The sequence below is a fragment of the Oreochromis niloticus genome, linkage group LG3 (assembly GCF_001858045.2).
Source record: "Oreochromis niloticus isolate F11D_XX linkage group LG3, O_niloticus_UMD_NMBU, whole genome shotgun sequence".
NCBI classification, from domain to species: Eukaryota; Metazoa; Chordata; class Actinopteri; order Cichliformes; family Cichlidae; genus Oreochromis; species Oreochromis niloticus.
The window spans coordinates 36,780,915-36,796,119 of record NC_031967.2 but is presented as its reverse complement, the minus strand read 5'-3'; the positions used below and the strand labels follow the sequence as shown (position 1 = coordinate 36,796,119).

The 15,205-nt window shown below is 41.7% G+C and overlaps 1 protein-coding gene across 3 annotated transcripts in view; it reads right to left on the bottom strand.

The window, feature by feature from the left end:
- The window catches only part of LOC102081041 (gastrula zinc finger protein XlCGF26.1), a 41,446-nt gene that overhangs the window by 5,427 nt on the left and 20,814 nt on the right, over positions 1–15,205 (bottom strand). Inside the window, exons 1-2 of one of the 3 annotated variants that reach the window (XM_019351375.2) lie at positions 6,923–7,711; positions 6,208–6,258 (exon numbers count right to left, since the gene is read on the bottom strand). The gene's annotated coding sequence lies outside the window, so the exon portion shown is untranslated. Of the gene's footprint in view, positions 1–6,180; positions 6,259–6,922; positions 7,712–15,205 lie in introns of those variants that run through there. The other 2 variants (XM_019351373.2, XM_019351374.2) reach the window with 2 other exon arrangements.

Here is a 15,205-nt window from a genome sequence, read left to right as displayed (position 1 = left end):
ACAAACTCAGCAGTGTGTGAGGAAGAGGAGGAGGAAGAGCCAGCAGCAGCTGACAGATGGAGAGAATAGACAGACTGTTCCCTGTTTGTGAAGGACTGCTAGAAAAGTTTAGAATAACTAATTGTCTGTCCTGAATCAGTCTTATTAGATAATGTTCAAATAATTTTATCATTCCAGTGTTTTCAGTGTGGGAGAAAGTACTCAGGGCCTTCAAGTTACACACTATGAAAGGCAGAAACAAGTTTAATATTCAGAAACCTAAAGTATGTATCAGCAGCAGAATGGAGCTAAAAATAAATGTTTGTTTCAGTTCTATGAAGCTTTGAGTATTTTGGATTAGTAGTACTGCTGTGTTTGTTGCATCATATTGCTGTAATTGTTTATATGCTTTATATATTCTGAGGTAAGTTGATCTATAGTGTTACATCATATTCTATAAGGATGTTATGTGTTTGTATACTTTCTGCCCAGTTTGACCCATTTAGCAGAAGTCGGCCTGTTTAAGGCTCTGATATCTATTCTGTATGACTTAAAGCAGTTATGACATGGTCTGATTTTCCTCACCCAATAAAGGAATATTTAATATATCAGTCTACTCTTCATTCTATCAGAAACAGTTATCACAGCTCGTACATTTCCTTTTTACACATATATGTAAGCATTAAGCCAGATGTAATGTAATGACAACATATTAAGAGAACAATATTTGTCTCTTACATATATATATAACACATCTATATGTACACTGTCAAAGACACTTGTCTTTGAGTGAAGATTTAAGGTGATAGGCAATATAAATAACTGCAACTTGAATCTTTGACCCAGAGTTCAAGCTCACTGCTGTTATGTATATACACATATATATACATATACACACATATGTGTATACACATATATATACATACATACATACATACATACACACACATACATATATATATCATAATAATCTGACAATAAATATAATATTGGCCATATTATATTTACATTACCAAAGTGAGATGATTTTAGTCTCATGAACAACATTAGCTAATTGTTATTTACTAACTAATCTTAAATGACTGTTCAGTACAGAAATGAAGCCCAACTATCATGTTTTACAGTCCCGTGGTCTCAGCCTCAGATACTCAACTAATCAAAGTGAGGTCATAAAAAAATGAATGAACAAAAAAACCCCATTTTTTTCTCTTTCATTTCTGTCAAACAATGCTGTATGAAATGTTTCTCGCGGTTAGTATCATGGTTGCTAGGCAACCTGAGCAGCGCGACGAAGGCTGAACCGTCCCATTTCACAAGCCTCTCACTTCCGCACTTCTCGTACTTATAGTACGTAGTACGCGAACTGCGCGTACTTCAAGCGTGCGGTTTCTTAATTGGGACACAGCCTCAGTGTGTTGATTGATGACATGGTGTGTACCACACTCAACATGGACCAGAGGAAGCAAAGGAAAGAGTTGTCTCAGGAGATTAGAAAGAAAATCATAGACAGGCATATTAAAGGTAAAGGCTATAAAACAATCTCCAAGCAGCTAGATGTTCCTGTGACTACACTTGCACATATTATTTAGAAATTTAAGATCCATGGTACCGTAGCAAACCTCCCTGGATATGGCTGCAGGAGGAAAATTGATGACAGATCAAAGAGACGGATAATCTGAATGGTAACAAAAGAGCCCAGAAAGACTTCTAAAGACATCCAAGCTGAACTTCATACTCAAGGAACATCAGTGTCAGGTCACACCATCTGTCGTTGTTTGAGTAGGGCTCGCAAAATCGCTTGCCCGACGTCCCGGGGCTAGCGATTTTTCCAGTCGGGCTACCAAAATCTATCTCAGCCCTGCCCGTCGGGCTATCATAGGAAGGGAAAATATATGTCAATGCTTTTGCATTCTTTCGAAAATGTAGCTGAGTAATTATGTCATCGGCATCGATGAGCCACTGCCAATATGTGACATATTGAAATCGCGTTTGAATTTTTGCTTGTTTTTTGCTTTCACTTTCACTTTGCGATCGCGCGAACGGTGTGTAGAGAGCGGCAGCACTGATTGGTGAGTGACGATTAATTGCGCACCAATTCCTCTGACATTGTCTTATCACTCATTAGCTACTATTCAAACGCCACAAGTGAAATCTCCCACAGCAAGCTTAAACATGTGAGAGGTTGATTGCGCAGAGAATCGCTGACGTTATGTAAGTACGTGTGTGAAAGCAGCAGGATTTACGCCGGTATTTTAGTTCTGCTGAGCCAAATAAGACAAGTCAGGGTGAAGAAGGGGCAGCCAAATAAAAGCCTACCAAAAAACGGAAAAGTTATGACAAATCAGACTATGAGGCAAAAAGAAAGTTCAGATTTTTTGGTTTCATGGACAAAAGAATTTCTGTGGCTGGAATATGACGAGCTAAATAACATCATGTTCTGCCAGGTGTGTTGTAAGTTTCATTTCATTTGAGTCGACAAGCGCCTTTGTAACTGGGACCAGTAATTTTAAGAAAGACCCCATCAGAACCCATGAGAAATGCAAGAAATGCATTATTGTCCAGTCTGCAGTATCTTTCCCAGAACAAACAGCAATTGCAAAAAACATACTAAAAATAAACCAAGCACAAGAAGTCCTGAAAAATCTTTCAAAAGCGTACTATGTTGCAAAGAGTTAACTACCATTGTCAAAATTTAGCAGTCTATGCAAACTTCAAAAAGCAAATGGCCTCGATCTTGGTTCCACTTACCCCTTACCCTTGACTTCAGTGGAAATTTCAGATTCAGGATCTGACACAGACTGATTCATGTTCTACACAGTTCTTACAAGTTCATAGAAATTTCTGTTCAATTAGAAACAAGTATTTGAGTTGATGACTGTGATTTTTATACAGTTGTTGTGATTTGTATTTTAACAACTTTCTGATTAATTTTTGTTTCCGTTACAATATTATACTTTAATGTATAATATTGTAAAGGAAACAAAACATTAAAAAATTGCTCTCTTTTTTATTCGGGCTACTTAAATTTTTTTGGGGGGCTACCAAAAACTGAAGAGTGCCTGCCCGAAGGGCTACCAGGGATTTTGAAATTTTGCGAGCCTTGTTTGAGCCAAAGTGTGCTACATGGGAGACGACCAAAGAGGACTCCATTGTTGAAAACAAATCATAAAAAAGCCAGACTGGAATATGACAAACTACATGTTGACAAGCCACAAAGCTTCTGGGAGAATGTCCTGTGGACAGATGAGACAAGAATTGAACTTTTTGTCAAGGCACATCAGCTCGATGTTCACAGACAGAAAAATGAAGCATATCAGGAAAAGAACACTGTCCCAACTGTGAAACATGGAGGAGGCTCGATTATGTTCTGAGGCTGCTTTGCTGCATCTGGCACAGGGTGTCTTGAATCTGTGCAGGGTACAATGAAATCTCAAGACTATCAAGGGATTCTGGAGAGAAATGTGCTGGCCAGTGTCAGAAAGCTTGGTCTCAGTTGCAGATCATTTGTCTTACAATAGACTATGTGCACGTTAGCATATGCTACTTCCGGTGCGGAAACTCCTGTGGGGAGCTTTGTTTCCGGTGTCTTATTCGCGCCTGGTTTACGGTCCAAAACAAGTTAAGCAAATGAATGAATCAAGCGGCGATTTACATTTCTATAGATGTCTTGGGCATTTACCCAATACATCTGTAAATGATGTTCATCGACTTGTCGATATTTTTTACCCCGTACCTCAGAGCAAAAGAGAAAAGGGATTCAAATTTTATATTTCTCAGTATCTGTAAACAGCAGTCCCTTGTTTATCGCGGGTGTTATGTTCTAAAAATAACCAGCGATAGGTAAAATCAATTAGCCAATTTTATTTTTTGACGGTGCAAAACGTTTCGTCGACATCGTCGACATACTGTACTGCACTTCAGAGTCACACTGCTAGCGAGCGATGCAGCGATTCTGTACTGTACAGGAGAGACGTCATGGAGGAGATCGTCTGCAGTGATCAGGACGCAGGACACAATGTGATGTAAAGAAAAGAAAGAAAAGCATGCAAACTTGCAGTAAAAAATCTGCGAAACAGCGAGGTGAAAGGTGAACCGCGTTATAGTGAGGAACCACTGTAATTTTGAAGGTAAGTCACAACATACCAATCGTAAATACTAATGTATAGAAACCCTTACCAGCAATCATTCATTTTTTGTGTGGCTTTTTTTCACGGTTTGTTAACATGCTGTGTAGGTGTGTACTTGACTAGCTGATATCGACATAACGGGGGAAACATCTGGTTGGACTATTGTTCACCTGTAGTTTGAATGCTGAACATTTGCCTGTTTAAATCATAAGACCAGTCACCATACAGAGATGTGCTTCTGAATGTGGACGATGTGTCTTCTGATTTTGTAATGCAGTTCTGCTTGTGTTGAGTGATGTAAACAACTGATCGATCTAAACTCTTTAAACGTCAAAATTGATCATTAGATTTTTTTATGACACAACAGTGGTGAGTGTTCCCACCTTCTGCTCTTTGTAACTTAACGCGATCTTTCCGTTTTCGAGTTTTGGACATGATTTTGGAGTATATCTTCGCAGTAGCAATTGACCGCAAAGTAAAGCTACCGGAAATGTACAACCCTACATCCGGTCTCAAACCAGGAAGTTAGCATTTTCTCATGCACAGGGTCTATTGGACAATGACCCAAAACACACAGCTAAAAACACCCAAGAATGGCTAAGAGGGAAACATAGGACTATTTTAAAGTGGACTTCTATGAACCCTGACCTCAATCCTATTGAGCATCTTTGGAAGAGCTGAAACATGCAGTCTGGAAACAGCGCCCTTCAAGTGGGCCAAAATACCTGCTGAGAGGTGCAGAAGTCTCATTGACAGTTACAGGAATCGTTCGATTGCAGTGATTGAGTCAAAAGGTTGTGCAGCAAAATATTAAGTTGCGGGTACCATCATTTTTGTCCTGGCCTGTTTCATGCATTTATTTTTTAAATAATTCAGTTGAAGCATAGTTGAAAAGCAATATCTGACTTTCATTGGTTAAGATTTATAGAATTTTTATTTATTATTACTTTTGTCAGATTAAAGTTATTTCTGTGACAGTGTGAGTTTTCTTTCATTGACCAAAGGGTACCAACAATTTTTTCCATGTCTGTATACCAGTTACTGCCGTTTACTTTCCTGTCGTCATTTATGTTGGAAGTGATAACAGAGCTGTATGTTTTAATTTGGTTCACAAATCCCTCAGTCAGAACATTTATTATATTTAGATGGAAGCAAGCGAGTTAACTCCCTGCTAACTTCTAACTTAGTTAAATGTCATAAATTCCGTGTTCATAGATGCCTGGATGTTAAACTTAATTGTTACACCTGGTAGAGCAGCCACACTGATCTTTTTATTGATGATGAAAGAATTTAGACAGTTTTTCAACTCTCAGTAAGGCTGCAGTGGTCATTTGACTTTGGGACCTGCACCAGAGTTTGGGCCCAGACATGGCTAATGACATCAGACCTAAAGACTGGATAGTGCTGGTCTACCAAGTCATAACCAGGTCACTAATAGGCAAGTTAATTAATACCGTTGATACACTTTAAAAAACAAAACAGGTTAGCTGAACGAAAGCACCTATACTGCCGACAACCAATACATGTCATCATCCCAGAATGCATTTTGTGCGAAAAAACATGGCCGCTCCAACAGCTCCAAAATAGTTTTAAACAACAAAGATTTAATGAATAACAAAAAAATTGTAGTTATTCTCAAGTATGTTTTTATGTAGTGGAGATCATTTGTAACATATTTAGAGTAACTTGTCATAATAGTCGGGGTTCCTTTTAATGAAAGCAGGTTGAGAACCTGACCTGGTAAACTAACCGAATCATGACCTAATTGAATTGAGCTGTTTCTGTGGAATGACTCGTTCTGAAAACTGATGAGTACATACCATAAATATACATTTTTAAATATAAACAATGTTTTACAAGTATTTCACTGACAAATGAACAATTAGAAACATGTCATTAAGAAATACTAGTTGCTTTACAAAATATTTCTTCAGCAGTGATTTGTCTCTCATTTGGGATAAACAGGCAAAATGTCAGTGTGTACAGAATTAGATGTTATTATTATTAATAATAATCATAATAATAATTACAGTTTAATGACTGTAGAATAATGTTGGCGATTTTTCTTTGTCACCTTTGATGAAGAACCGATGTTTCTTACCACAGCTGCTGAGCTGCTCCTCCAGCAGACTCTTCGCCTCCTGCCAGTCGCCTGTGACAGAAAAAAGAGTTTTATTTTTTAATACAGTTAAAATTATTGTAGGGCACTACTGCAGACCATTGTATTGTGTAGCATTATTGTGCCTCGTAGGTTCAGCACCAACATCAGAATCAGAAAAACCTTATTAATCCCAGAGGAAAACTAAGTTGTCATAGCAGCAAATATACAACAAACAACATGCACTCACTGAGTGTAGAAACAGAGTTATTATGGATAAATATTAGATAAAAAGAGAAATATAGAGAGAAAGGTATCATAAACAAAATAATTCAAAATAGTAGGAACAACAAGAAATTGGGGGGGGGGGGGGGGCGCTTACGAAGACAGTTAGCTGCTACAACAGCCTGCCGCTAGAACAGCGCCATCTTAAAAAACACATTACTGGTTGGTGATTGTGTTATTAAATGTTGAGTCTGTTGTATTCTATCCACCTCATCAAATCATAATACTCAGTACAACATCTTCATATGAAGGAAAACAATTAGCTGAACACAAATGATTAAAAAAATTAAGGTCCTGAACTGCTGGAAGCTCCAGGCAGACAAAATGACAGGGGCTGAACAGAACGTACAGACGAAAACAAAATTAGCTAAGAGAGAGAAACCATGTAGACAGTTACCGAGTTAGGCAACCAATATAATTTTAATGTACTCACTCTGGATCCCCTCTCAGAATAACCCGAAATAAAGATCCCCCAGCGGAGAAGGCCGGCTTTGATGGACTAGGAGAGAGACCAAGCTGTCCGAGCTACGAGCGTATATCTCTGTGAAGGTTCTCAGTCATCCAGAGCGTATCTCTTTCCAATCACGCATGAGAAACAGAAACGTAATCTGCCGGAGACCAGAGGGGCAGCAGTAAGGAAGCTCAGCACAGCCCACACGATATTTGCCTCAGCCGGCTTGAAAAAAACCTAAAACTCCCCAATGACAAGTATGATGACTGTGGTTACGCTCTTCTTCTTCTTTTACGTATTATTGGCGGTTGGCAAACAACTGCATGGTGCATTACCGCCGCCACTGGTATGGAGTGTGGACAGAAATCACGCTAAAAAAACAAAACAAACAAAAACAAAAAAAACCCCACTCCATATCCTCCAAAACAACCGTCCTTCTCTCAAAAACTGAAACAATGCCTGATAACATTTATCCCCCGACTCCTTCTGTAGCAACCCTACAAGATCAAGTTTCATAGCAATTCTACTGAGATTCCGGACCAACCGTCTCCTCTCTACCGTATAATTCCGACACTGCAAAATAACATGCTCCAAGGTTTCATCCGCTCCACAATAATCACATTTCCCTGAGGCATGTTTCCCTATCAAGAACAGTGTGGAATTCAAACCCGTATGCCCAAATCTCAGTCGTGACACCACCACCCCCTCTCGCCTACTCCTTGTGGCTCTCCTCACTCCCACCCCCCCTTTGAATTTTATATAACCACCTTCGGTTACACTCTTTCTTCTGAAAGCCTACTTTGTGCTCTGGGCACGCGCACTACGTCTTCTTCGTCTTTGTGGTTTGTCGGCGGTTGGCAACAAACGTTGGCAAACAACGATGTGGTGCAATACCGCCACCAACTGGTTTGGAGTCTGGTCATGAGTCGCTCATACCAAACGCTAACACAAATAAAAAATAATAATAAAATAAATAGATGAATACTACCGGATATATACATCCTCATATCCTTCCATACAAATTAGCCTGTTTTAGAAACTTAAATAAAGACCACGGACCTGGTCCTCCACAAGCACATCGGCCGGTGCAAAATGATAGATTAACATAATTGGAACCACAACTAGGCCATGGTTTGGCTGAAAATGTCAGATCTCCACCTCCATGTAGAAGCTTCAAGGATGGTTAATCTCTCCCTGAAGACAAAAGTGCGTTAAAATTGAGTTGAAAGGTAACGCTGATGGACTTGTGGAGGTTGAGAAAGTTTCCAGACTATCACAATAAAATGGTGAAAAAAGAGAGAACATACGCACACACCCAAACAGAGAGACATGAAATGCTTTTTGTAGAGAAGTTTGAATCCACAGCTCCACGCCATACTCATACATTGAACTGCCTACTAACCCCCCACATGCAATGAAAATCAGCTTACACTTATGAACATGTCAACACTTTTCAGCAATATTAAAGCAGGGAAACTTAACACACACTTGTTGTTAAATGCTGAGTTTATCCACTACTGACAAAACAAACTCTCTGGGTTGCAGGACAACAGCTTAACTAAAAGCAAGAGACTGGTATGACCAACTAGTGATGAAACAATAAGTTTAGAGGTTAAGATAGTCAAAAGATAGTCAAATTGCAAGATGTTTTCTGCTGATTGAGCAGCACAAGTGATTACTGTATGAAGAAAATTCTATTTTTTCTATTTTGTGGTAATATCATCATATTTTAAATATGCATTTCTGTTGGCCTGTCATCTTGATGAGCTATGAGTTGATTATATTATTTTTTTAAAAACAAGGGGGTGAGAAGACTGACACAGGGCCTGGCCCAGCGTTTCTTGCCTCTCTGTGTAACATAGCAAACAGCCATAGCTGGACTGGCCATCGGGCATACCGGGCATTTGCCCGGTGGGCCGCTGGTGATTTTTTGTTTTTATGGGCCGATGGATTTTTATTTTTTTTAATTTTGTTTTTTTTAGGAAGGTGTTGGATTGGCCAATTGGTCATGATCGACTCTGGGCTGGACCAATTACAGCCGAGGAGGCCGGATGCACCCTCCCCCTTGTTTAGCAATCTTATAGACGAACTAAAGAAAATGGAGAACAAAGAAAAGGAAATATCACTAAATCTGTCATTTATTAATTATAAATATTAATTAATGATCATGTCTCACCTCTAGTGTTCTTGGTCTTAATTTAAGGTTTCTACCATGTGTTGTAGATAGTTCAGGAAGTTAACTCGACTAAGCAGTCTTTTTGTTTCCGCTATGTACTGTTTAAAATCCAGAATAGGGAGGATGGTGTAGGTTTAAGTTTATTAGATTGATACATATATACCAACAAGGCAGTGTACATCAAAGCAGTTGTTTTCATGCAAAGGCTTTATGGTTTTTCCTATAGCGACTGACAGATCATGTGACTTTCACGCATTGCATGCCGGGAACTCGTGGCAAAACAATCCAAGTACCGCATCAAATGCAAGCATTTGCAGCACCGCAAAACGTTCATTCTCCGGTTCCAATACCTTCTTGGTTTTTCTTTGCCGCACAAAAAAGTTATGTACAAAACGAAGGAGAACAATGCCGGTCCGTACAAAAACAGACTTGATGAAAAGTCAAAGAAAAGATACGAGGAAAAAATCAAAGGAGTGAAAGGGTCAGACCCTTACGAGCACACAGAGTGGACAAAAGACGTTAGCGTGCTGCCCAACTTTCACCACGCTCAGATTTATAATTATACGGCTCTTGGAGTGAGTGCATACACTCATGAAGTTTTTAGTAACTTCAGGTCACTGCAACAAGCCCGGGTACAGTTTACCGACGGATGGGTACAGGACCTTGAAATGCACCGTGTAGAACGAAAGACCATCGTACAAACAAAGGTAAGTTTACCAGTCTCACAAATCGTCTTCATAAATACACAATCGTTAACCGTTTATTAATATAACCTTTGAGCTCAACGGTAATTAATTAGTAGTGGAAATAATTTCTGGTACGCATTACAGAAATGTAGCAGTGACAATAATATTGTATGTTGTAATCGCACTGTACAATTAGTGATACAAAACAACTGTTTTATCCTGTGAATAAAAGTATATGTTTTTGTCAATGTACCATGGTAATAACAGAAGCGAAACGCAATATTGTGTCAGGACAATTCACTATTTATGCACAATAAATAAAGAAGCATAGCGCAACAATTTCTGTTCAGCGCCAGACTTGCTTGTAACCTATATCACCAATTATGTTAAGAAAAATGACGTATTAACTACTACAAAACACTGACCTTTGTGGGAATGCTTGGAGCAGACTAACATGTGAGCTGGAGTGTTCTGGGACGTTATATTTGGTATATCCAGACCATCCGTAGGCTCTTACTTTGGAAACATGGCTTAAAAAATTTCTCTTCAACGACATCCGATAAAAAAAAAAAAGATCTCTTTACCCGTCGGCTTCCCATGGCTGTCATGCGACCGGCTATTGCAGTTAATAATACAACAGCTTCTTGCCATTTTGGGGGGTTTTTTTTATCGCTGTGTAACTGAGTTCAATTGAAAGCCTGCGTGCGCTAGTACCTCTTGCCACAAGTTCCCAGAATCCTTTGCGGTTTTACCCCGAATGACGTCACATTTTCAATCTCTATCCTGGTGGGCCGGTCTCTAGTCAAAATGCCCGGGCCGATTTTTTGTCCCAGTCCAGCCCTGCAAACAGCACATAATTTTCCTGTTCGTACACTCCTGTCTGTTTTTGTTTTGTTTTGTTTTTATTTTCCTCTTTATAATTGATTACAGGCTGCTTTGCAGGCTCTGGAAGCCAAGGCTGACCTGGACTCCTACTCTCCCCTCTGCCATCTTCAACGTGACCCTGACCAAATGCTGCAGCAGTTGGACCCACAACATCAACGGTGCTGCAGGAAAGCAATCTCACACAGATGGAGACGGAAGGTGCTAAACCCAAGACACCATTTCCCCCGTGTAGTGAAACGGCTGACAGAGCTGGGACGAGATGCCCATTAATCCTGGATGAAAAGTGAGGCCGAGCAAAAGAATGCTGACCTTGATAACTCTGCATTAACACTGTGCAGGACCAACATGGATAAACGGGTATCAGAGAAAAGGGCGTGGCAGAGACAGAAGGAGCAACTGAGGTTAAAAGGCACCTCAGAACGGACAAAACACAGAACACGATGCAGGTTTCACCTTTGGCGAGCATGGACACTGGAGAGAGGACTGCCCCAACTGGGGCCAGAACCAGGATGGACAGCACTGTAAGCAGCAGCAGCAGCATCAATGGTCGCAAACAGAGTGAAAAGGAGGAGGGCAGGACCCCGGGGTACGCTTCAGGCTATGGTTTACCCAAGACACCAGAACAGAAAAGTGATGAACACACAAACATATGGGCACACTACACTGCCTCAGCATGAAGTGATAGACACACAGGAACACATGTGCACTGGGTGTGTGTGTCATTTCAGTGAGAAATGACACACACACCTAAACTGAAATGCTGATACGCTGGGAAGTGGTTTACACACAAAATACACATGCACAAGCTTGTGCAATGAAGAGTGATGCACACACACACATGCTGATGAAGAATGCTTTGCTCACAAGTGCTTATGCTGATACGCAAAATGCTACACACACAAACACACACACACACACATACAGAATTTGTTACAAGAAGACATTGATTACACAGAAGACATTTTATGTTATCCAGAGGTCACATATGTACATTTAACAAACAAGGTCTATAATTCTCTGCTTCTGAAAACAATGTCTGTGTGGTAAGAGAGTGGAGTTTCTTGCACGTGACTGCATGCCTCAGGATGTTTATGGCTGCTCAAGACCTGGAATGAATTGTTTATTGTGCTTCACACAGCCTGATGAGAGATATGAGGAGCAGTGGTACAGCATGAAAATGATAAATTAACTGTGTAATTCTTAATTCGGAGCACTGCATTTTCTATGATTGAGATTTAATACCTGGAGGAACAAAAGGTGCATTTCCCCGTGATAGGTCTAGTAACAGCAGGTGGAAAGATCTGGACACATTTGTGGATGAGCTCACAGAGCTCACAATTGGCGAGTGGTCTGAATTCAAACCAAGAAAGTATCAGAAACTAATTAAAGCCAGGAGCAGTGAATGTAACTCTGCGTGCTACGGCACCTGAGGGTCTAATTCCCAAACAATATTGTTCCAAGAATAAACTTTTCCTGTGAGTTTTTCTGTTGATTTTTCTTAGCAGCAGAGTGATGATATCAGTGAGGTTTGGGTTGTTTTCTTTCTCTAAGAGACAGAGACTGTTTTATGCTTGGACATGTCTGGAACTGGTCCTAGTATTTGTTATTTTATTATTATTGTATTGTTTACTTTTGTTTTTGCTTTTGTACCAGTGCACTGATATAAGAAATCTGAGAGGTGTGATCCACATTTAAGACTCAGCTCTGTTTTAACCAGGCCTGGAAGATTGAAATTTAAAGTGCTATGAAATATTCTTACTGGAAACAGTCGCAAAGTGTGCGTCTACATGATTATAATGGGCTTTCACTTATATGGGACACTGATCGCATGACCTCTGAAACTCGGTCACATACATACACAAAGCTGTGTAAACTAACTATAAATAACTAATCTAAACTTATATACATAAAATACAGAAATGAAATGAGGTGGAATGAATACTACAGAATGTACATATGGTGCAATTGCACTCTGGCAGTGGGAGCAGTGTGACAGGTCAACTATTTAGAAGGGAGATGGCGAGGGGAAAGAAACTGTTCCTGTGTCGGGTGGTCCTGGTCTGCAGGCTTCTGTACCGTCTGCCAGAGGGCAGCAGATCAAAAAGTCTGTGTCCAGGGTGTGAGGGGTCTGTGATGATTTTCCCTGCCCGTTTCCTGGTTCTTGAGAGGTACAGGTCCTGGATGGAGGGCAGGGGGGCGCCGATGATCCTTTCTGCTGCCCGTACAGTCCGCTGCAGTCTGCTCCTGTCCTGTTTAGTGGTTGCACCATACCAGACTGTGATGGAGGAGCACAGGACAAACTCAATGACCGCAGTGTAGAACTGGATCAGCAGCTCCTGTGGAAGACTGTACTTCCCCAGTTGTCTCAGGAAGTACATCCTCTGCTGGGTCTTTTTGAGGATGGAGTTGATGTTGGTCTCCCACTTCAGGTCCTGGGAGATGGTGGTACCCAGGAACTTGAAGATCTTCACAGTCGACACAGGGCTGTCTGATATGGTAAGGGGGGGCAGAGTTGAGGGATGTCTCCTGAAGTCAGTCCACTGTCATCTCTACAGTCTTAAGCATGTTCAGCTCCAGATTGTGCTGACTGCACCAGAGTACCAGCCGCTCAACTTCCTGCCGGTATGCAGACTCATCACCATCCTGAATGAGGCCAATGACAGTGGTGTCATCTGCAAACTTTAGGAGTTTAACAGCCGAGTTCTTGGAGGTGCAGTCATTAGTGTAGAGGGAGAACAGTAATGGTGAGAGGACACATCCTTGAGGGGCACCAATACTGAGGGACCGAGTTTCAGAGGTGATCTCCCCCAGCCTCACTTGCTGCTTTCTGTCTGTCAAGAAGCTGGTGATCCACTGACAGGTAGCTGGAGACATGCTGAGCTGGGAGAGTTTGGAAGAGAGAAGTTCAGGCACGATGGTGTTAAAAGCCGAACTAAAGTCCACAAACAGGATCCTGGCATAAGTTCCCAGGCGGTCGAGGTGTTGCAGGATGTAGTGCAGCCCCATATTCACTGCATCATCCACCGACCTGTTTGCCCGGTAGGCAAACTGCAGAGGGTCCAGCTGGTGGCCTGTAATGTCCTTCAGATGGGCTAACACCAGTCGTTCTAAGGATTTCATGACCACAGACGTCAAGGCGACAGGTCTGTAGTCATTCAGTCCTGTGATGGTGGGTTTCTTGGGAACAGGGATGATGGTGGAGCGTTTGAAGCAGGATGGAACTTCACACAGCTCCAGGGATCTGTTGAAGATGCGAGTAAAGATGGGAGCCAGCTGTTCAGCACAGGTCTTGAGGCAGGAGGGTGAGACACCGTCTGGTCCGGGGGCTTTCCTGGGCTTCTGTTTCTGAAATAGTCGGATCACATCCTTAGTGTGTATTCTGAGTTTCAGGGAGGAGGAAAGGGGGGTGAGAGCTGTGATGGAGGTCGTTGAGTCTGGATTGGAGAGGGTGAGAGTGAAGGGGGGAGAGGTGGAAGGTGTGTTGGGGGTCAGTGTCTGAAGCAGTGTCTCTGGGGAGGGGAGGGTGAGGCGTGGGAGTCTGTCTGTCTCAAACCTGCAGTAGAAAGTGTTTAACTCGTTGGCCAGGTCTTTGTTTGCTTCAACAGTGGGTGGGGGGCGTCTGTAGCTGGTGATTTCCTGCAGGCCCCTCCACACTGACGCAGGGTCGTTGGCTGAGAGCCGTTCTTCCAGCTTCTGGGAGTAGATCCTTTTAGCTGCTTTGATCTCCTTGGTCAGTGTGTTCCTGGCTTGCTTGTACAGGGCCCTGTCACCACTTCTGTAGGCGTCCTCCTTGGCCTTACGAAGATGTTGGAGTTTAGGAGTGAACCATGGTTTATTGTTGTTGTATGTGCAAAAGGTCTTTGTTGGCACACACACGTCTTCACAAAAACTGATGTATGATAAGGCGCCGTAACAGAGAAAGAACGTGAATGCTCAGTGTGGAGTGGGGCCGAAGCTATAAGAATGTGAGAAATGGTAAGACACCTCGAGATTTTGCTGGACACCCTCCCTTGCACATCTTCCGTCCGGATGTTTATGCTCAAAGTGTTTAATGGAATAATAAGAACTGTATGGAATAAAGAGATTGTTGATTAAGCATTTATACACCGAGTATATTCCTTGAGCCCAAAGATAAAAGAATTGGGATATTTAACAATCATCAGGGGTGAAAAGCCCTGACGGAAAGGGATTGTCTGAAATACCGGAAGTGACACAACGATTAGCCTAATAGGGCTTTGGAGCGTGATGTCACTGGAGGTGGGCCACGCCCCCTTCCGCCATGACAGTAGGCTAGACACAGGATACAGCTTCAGCTATGGTTCGTACGTGTTGTGTTATCAGTTGCAACGTTTGATCACACGATCGTGAAGGCAAGAAGCTGGATAATGGGCTCTCCTTTCATCGTTTTTCAACCTGGAGGCAACGTGAGGGATCCCATGTATCCGATATTACTAAACAAAGACGTCAGGCTTGCATTGCAGCGGTGAGACGAGCGGATCGAGTTCTGTGCAATCCCCA